Below are 7,774 nucleotides of genomic sequence, written 5' to 3' on the forward strand. Positions count from 1 at the left end.
AAATTCCTGTGCAAACTAAATTGGCCGTGGTGTCCGTCCGTCAACCTCAAAATTTGGAGGCGCGTACCTCGATTGGATGATTGATCCATCGCCCACTGTCTCGAAACTATTTTCTGTTATCGCAGTGGAAACCCGAACGAGAGGCCATATTTCCAGGTGGTTTTAGCTCGGGCTGCAAGTTGAAAACTTCAGGAGAACCTCTCGCGGTTAACAAACACTGCAATGGAGTAGCCACTAGTGTCATTCAGTAAAGCGTGCCAAAAGGAAACAGGAAATAAGTGATCCACCACTGAACAGTTGGTGGGGAACTGTTAAAAGAACAACTGTTAGGGGAGCTAGAGTTGAAGAATCCAACGTATGGAGATACGGAGCACCACCTCATTTTAGTGTGGATGTTCACAAGCATCTGTATGTTCAGGGGTGCCCATCCCCACAACGCCAATGTCATGTCATGCCTCCCCCCCCCCCAAATTATATTATTCGCGCACTGAAACCATATAGTTATCCCCACAAAGTAAAGCTCAGGACGATAATATAATACGGTCCCTCTTTGAAACAACTCACCCCCCTCCCCGTTTTCTTGGGGTAAATATAATTATTTTAGTAACCCAGAACAAAAATTCAGTGCAAATTTAACTTGCTAAAGTAAAATTTTTCTGTGCCGTGAAGTTAGAAATGCGGATTCGATATATTTTTGTTCCAAATGATTCACCTGCTTTAAATTAAGCAGTATACCAACACTAAGCATTAAGTGATCTTATTAATGAATATCGAGAATATCGCTTATGAGTCATTCCATGCGAAATCAACACAGCCTTTGACCTGACCATCTCCGATTTTCATGAAATTTGGGGAATTGAAACTATGCATGGAACTTAGTAACTATGGAAATTTTTAGTTTCGTGCGTCTTGTAATTGTTAAATTATTCAAGGTCAAAGTTAGCATAAATTGCCCTTTTTGAGCCCGCTTAGCTATACTAAATCTGCTGTAACTCCGCCCCTATTTTGCCTAGGAAGCTCAAATCAAGCTTATTGTACAGTCTTGGACACAGCTGGCTTGTAACGACCCTATTGAAGAAGCAGTGAAGCAAGCCCTCGGTGTCTGACCACCAAGCGCCTTGTGACTAGACAACCCAAACAGCATTGCAATTTTGCGGCTTGTATACCAGTCACGGGTATACATCTCTGTAAATTGAGTAGTGATGCCAAAGAGAAATACGAGATGAAGATTGTCGATCGTAATGTCTCGTGTTCTCGACATGGAATAATACTCGGTCCACGTTACGTTCCATTATTTAATGTTGTTTGGGAATGAACCTGACGGACTAGGTTTATATTTTCAATCCTTGCATTACAGTAAATTCCATATTTTACAATTATATTAATGCTTTGAACGAAAATAATGCCCAGAAAAACATCGAACACACGTTCACACCATTCTTCTCACGCACATGCACGTGAAAACAAACACACAAAGCTAAGTTTTAACTTCCAAGTGAATGTCCAAATAACAGTAAATGGAGAAGCACGATGTGCGAAACATGGGATTTTTCACAGAAAGAATGCGTCTATTTGTGACCTACGTGGTTTCTATTAATAGGCAATGAAACAATTATGAGAGAAATTAAGATGCATTTTCGTCTTCAGGTGCTGAGGAAGGAAACAGACTGACTGGAAAAAAGAAAGCATGGTGCTATTGATAGGCTGTTGGTTAGCGCACAGAGCTTTCATCAGTGAGGTCTAGGTTCGATCCCCACCAAGGACATCTATTTTTATTCTTTTCTATTAGTGAAGAAGTATGTAATATTGTTTTCTAGGCATTTTGACGAAAGGATACGCATCAAATTTGTTCGTTTAATCTGTATTTTCATTCTTCTAATAAGTTCTCTATCGCAATGGGATATAGAGATTCTCTATCTAGGCGATGGATATCTTCTCAATGGTTACGTAGCTACGATTCTCCAGTCCCTTACACCCACTTGTCTTATTTATTTACTTCAGTCTATATCTAACGAAAACACACAGATATAGTTAGAACAAGAAACACACCTCGCGTCGAAGGTTTCAGACTCGAGTTCTGGCTTTTTTTTTTTTTGCGAGGGTGATTATTCTTGTGTGTCTGTTTATCATCTTTGTCAAAAAAATATTCCTCATTATTGCCGTGATTAACCTAGGGAGAGACCAAAGCGACTGAAATAACAAAAGTACAGATAATGCAAGACACATCTGCCTAGGTATGTTATACCTTGGGAATTAGCAATCTGAAAATTAACTTGCGTTTCAGTCGACTACTTGCGAAAGATTTTCGTGTTGTCTCGTTTGGAGTGTTGGTTATCGTGTCGGACTAGCATGCGGGCAACCCAGTTCGAGCCCAGCGAAAGGCAAGTTTCTTTTTGTCTAATTTCATTCAACCTTATTTATAAAACTAAAGTTTCTGCAATACCTTTTGAATTGCATGCCACTTCGTATGTTGGTAATCTGAAAGCATCAAAGATGAAAATTTGATGTTTCGAAGCGACGATGTATTTTTGTATGTGTTGAAAAAACGCAGTTATTTATTAACGAAAAACATGCAGCCACGTGATCATTGAGAACGCTTCCTAGTTGTCAGTGCTAATATGGCAGTAACTACAGTCTGTCAACACACACCAACTTTCACGTTTCCCGTAAAATGATTACCTTTCCACGTTTCAAAATCATGAGTGCTGTCTAAAGCAATACTTTGATACTTGCGTTTGCATGTTCGAATCTAAAGTAATACGAAACCTTTTTCCCAACAAATGACATTCAAACCATTAATAACTGTTTGAAATGTGATACTGATATCATATATAGAAAGAATAAAAATGGAGAATTTCGCTTAATACAACTTATAAATAGGGAGCGGAAGTTGATGAAATGTCATCTTTTTTCTGACATCTCGGACACGATACCCATTAAATATACACAATATTACACTTCATCTAGAACCCAAAAAAGGTAATTTTAAAGCGCATTTGTTTTGCATTTGTTGCCATTTGTCAGGTTTTAGGTCATTTTCCCGGATTTTCGGCATTTACCCGTCATTTTTTGCAATATTCGGTATATTGTTTCATCATATTTTGTCACTTCTTTAATTTTGGTAATATTCTTGAATCTTTTCACCAAGGTATATATATCTCGCAGGATTGCAATTTACGAGCAAAAGAAATGCTGAACTGGTGACAGCCTTTGTTGTGTCGGGGGAAACCACCAGGTGCCCGTCTGGGGCAAACTCAGATTTAAGATCAGATAAGGAGAGGCTTGAAATACCATAGCTAGACCCCGTTTGCACTGAAAATCCTCGTTGCATATTTTAATTGAATGTGCATGTGCTATCATTTGGTGCCTTTTTTTAAAAGAAAGATTGCATTTTGTTTAATTTCATTTTCATTTCAATTTTTAAACTGAAACTAACAAATTTGATGGTCATTTTTTGCATTTTACGTCATTTTTTACCCATTTTTTAGGATATTCTATAGGTCATATACCTATATTTTTTAGGTCATCAACTTCCGCTCCCTACTTATAAATATATTAAATTAGGTGGATACCTGATGTGAAACGTACGATGCACGATCAGAGAGCCTGAATGTTGCATTGGAAACTGCAGAGAACAATGACTGACTTATGAACAGTGAAAGGTATTTCCATGCTCCAATGGGATTTTATTTATAACTATAAATAAACAAGGGAGAAGGACACAGGTGGGTATGATGAACTAAATTGTAATCTAAAAGTTTTAATTGAAGAAACAAAACACGTTCGCGGTTAAAAATAGGGCATTCAATTTCAGGCACTTTACACTAACTGAAAGACTATTTTCAAAATTAATAATATTTGGATAACCGGCAAATCCAAACTTGATGTTAACCACGTAATGCACTTGATAATCAAAGAAACATAATTTTTCTTGAGCATGCCCTTTATTTTGTGTCTTGATTGTTGAAATAATACGTTGAACGAACAGTAGTATGTTTTAGAGTGTGTTTAGAATCTCTTGTGTACTGCATAGGAATACTGAAGTCATTTTAGTATCCTAATCAAATAACAATTATTCAGTGTAATCCTTTAAAAGGAAAGCCTTTGTTTCTTTGCAGCTGTTCATGACAGAAATTCAATTGCAAGACAAGTTACCAAATTAGCAATAGTTCTCTTACATACTTGAAGACCCAGGGGGAAAAACGATGAATGTCGATTTTTCGCCCATTTTGAGATCGCAGCGCCATCTGATAGCTCAAAAGCTGTACTCTAAGAATGAGAACGGCCTTGGTTGGGAAACGGTGAGAAGTGCCTGAAAAACGCATTATTATTTTGGCATATATTGACGTATTTATGAAAGAGAAATACTTGTTTTTGATTTCCTGGCAAATTGTTTCGAATGAACATTCATCGTTTTTCCCCCTGGCCCTTCATTTGTGGTATGTGCTTGTCTGCCTTATACCGGATGATGAAGGAAGCAGATATAAAATATAGACAATTACTGTTCTTCGGTAGCTCGTCCTGCTTTTGTCAGAAAACCTGATCAGCATACTGAACCAAGCCATCACACGAGATACGACTTCAATAATATATTCCCGTTTCTGTGGTCAAATACCTCCAAAAAAAGGCAATAAAATTTTCAGTGTGAGGAGACGGAGAAATAAGTTCCTTTTATCTTACATTATACTCTGTATGCCTAGTGTGGTTTGTCTGTCCCAAAGCTGAAGACAAACCTCTGTCTGTTGTAACGCGTAGCATGTTTTCTTCCAGTTTACAAATCACGTAAAATACCTTCGTTCACTTCAGTGTGCTGGTTCTGCAGGCTCAAGGTCATGTCGACTGATAACGAGATAGACCACGTGACTCCGGGGCCAACTGTCAGCACCGAAGACAAGCTTTAGTAACTTTTGCCAGGTTCTTCTAGGCCTTGACAGAGCGCATGCTCCGTAATTATGTGCAGAAAACCCATGGGTTTTCTGTGTATAAAATTTACGTATGTTTGGATTGTGTGCTCAAATGTTGCAGTAAACATAACTCCGTGACACACAACAACAATTACAAGCGCTTCAAAGATTAGAAACTTAGCAAGCGTTACTCACAAGACGATTATATTGTCCGACTGACAGAAGACCAGGTGGTGGGTTGGTAGCGTGTAAGTTTGACACGCAGGAGATACTGGGTTCGATTCCCCTTTGATTGCCTCCAATTTTGTTTCTTAACTCGAGCGACTATATATTTGAATTTATTTATTGCGAACATTCTTATTTTATTTGCTGTGCGAATTGTTGAATTTTGTTTTCCAAACGATTACGATAATTTCTTGTGAATAGTATTATATGTATTTCTGGATCATTTTCTCGAAATAAATGTATACTTTTCGCCAGGCATAACATTTTGTTGAGTATGTTTGTAAAATGATGAGATATGTGGAAAAAACTATCGCAAAAAATAATTTTCACAAATAAAATTTAAAACGGTAAAGTAAAGATTTCCACCCAAAAATAAAGTAAAAATGTATTTAACTTTTACTCAAATAAATTATTAAATAAAATGCAATAATTAGTTGCTCGAGTTATATAAAAAAACATAGGGCAATAGAACGGGAATCGAACTCAAAACCTTCTGTACGTGAAACTTATCCTCTAGCACGGGGCCACTTGACCACTTGAAAATCATGTAATAGCTTCGCCTCATCAAGGCACTTGGAACTCATCGAAACCTTCAAGCGCTTTTCTTCGATTTTTTCCTTCTTTTTAAGTCCACTTTATGCACAGTAAGAAAACTGGATCTATAGTTTAAAGTGGGATTTTAACCACTTGGAACCACTAAACCGCGTATCAAACTTTTCCTCTGGAATTGTTGGCTAGCGTGCGATATTACCAATACTCGGTTCGGGCATGGATGTGGGTGTTTGTTCCAATGAGAATACAGATAATATAGAGGAAATTGACATGTGTCACAACTGAGAAAAAGGTGAAGAACGAGGATACTATTAATTTTGAAAATACTCTTTCAGTTAGTGTAATGTGTCTGAAATTGAATGCTCTATTTTTAACCGCGAACGTGTTTTGTTTCTTCAATTAAAACTTTTAGATTACAATTTAGTTCATCATACCCACCTGTGTCCTTCTCCCTTGTTTATTTATAGTTATAAATAAAATCCCATTGGAGCATGGAAAAACCTTTCACTGTTCATAAGTCAGTCATTGTTCTCTGCAGTTTCCAATGCAACATTCAGGCTCTCTGATCGTGCATCGTACGTTTCACATCAGGTATCCACCTAATTTAATATATTTATAAGTAGGGAGCGGAAGTTGATGACCTAAAAAATATAGGTATATGACCTATAAATAACCCACAGCTCTACAGCACCTTGAAGGGCCTTGGCTTACCTACCGACTGCTGGTCTCCCTCCCACACTGTTCCGCCGTCACCTTGTTGGAGCGTGGAGTTCTTAGACCAGTAAAGGGGTGACGGGTGATCAGCCCGACGAACCCCCAGCCTTTTACTGTAGGTCTTCTCGACCGGATTACGCTCACTCACTCGGAGCTTCCCAATTTCCTCACGATGGTGGGTTGCCACCAGCCCTATACGTAGGCCGAATAAATTCCGACCAGAGCCGGATTCGAACCTACGCCGTCCCGCAGCGAACGATCTCAAGACGAGTGAACGCCTTAACCCGCTTTTTTTTTTTTTTTTTTTTTTTTATTACATTTTGCAATTTATTACATTACATTTGCAATTTACATTTCAACTCATTGGGCAAGTAAACATTACAGTAAGAAAATTAGCATACAATCTATTTCTTTTACAGTCAGGTATCCTGTGGTATTCTTGATGGAGGTAATTTACAAATTGTATATTAAAATCTGGTTGCCGATATGTCGATAGGAAATAGGCATAGTGTCCTAGGAGCCATTGTACACTTTTACGTTTTGTTTTTGGGTAATATTCAAAAGCTGGATATAAAAGAATATCTACAGAGATGTTATACACTGATGTTCGACAAATAGTACTAACAAGTTTCCTTACATAAAGCCATGATGTTTCTATTATTTGGCATTCACTCAGTCTATGGACTAAACTATCAGATACATTACATTTAGCACACATTGGCGTATTTATTAATTTAAGATCATAGAGTCTCTCCCCAGTGATTAATTTTTGGTGGACAATTATATACCATGCTGATCGGATTCGTGATGTAAGATGGTGAGCCTGAATATTATTCCATATTTCTCTCCACTTCATTCTGGGATTTTGCTCAATAATTTTACATGTTGGCTGTTCTAATTTACATAATCTGCGATATATTTCCGATGTCACTGGTATTGTTAATATCGGAGATTGTAATAGGGCATAACTAATATCCACTATTGTTGCCTTAAAATACCATAAAGTGTCTACCAGTCTAGTAATATCAATAGGAGCCTCTAGTGAAATATAGTCCAAAGCGCTTCTCAAAACTTTACTTGTGAGGCTGAGTGGATGCTGAATCAATGTCTGCGTGTCAGCTTGAATACGTAAGGCCTGGCATTTGAGTTCTATATTCACAAGATTCATTCCTCCCTCGGCAAAAGGCAAACAAAGTAACACATGTTTCACCCTCAATATCTGACCGTTCCAAATAAACCAATTTACTGCACTCTTAAGTTTATTTATATCTAACTTCCGTAGTGGGAGGATTTTTGCCATGTACCATACCTTTGAGAGTGCATAGACCTGTACAAAGGTCACCCTTGACTGTAAACTAAGGCTACGAAATTTATTTGTT

Source organism: Lepisma saccharinum, chromosome 18 (assembly GCF_977018435.1).
Source record: "Lepisma saccharinum chromosome 18, izLepSacc3.1, whole genome shotgun sequence".
Lineage (NCBI taxonomy): Eukaryota > Metazoa > Arthropoda > Insecta > Zygentoma > Lepismatidae > Lepisma > Lepisma saccharinum.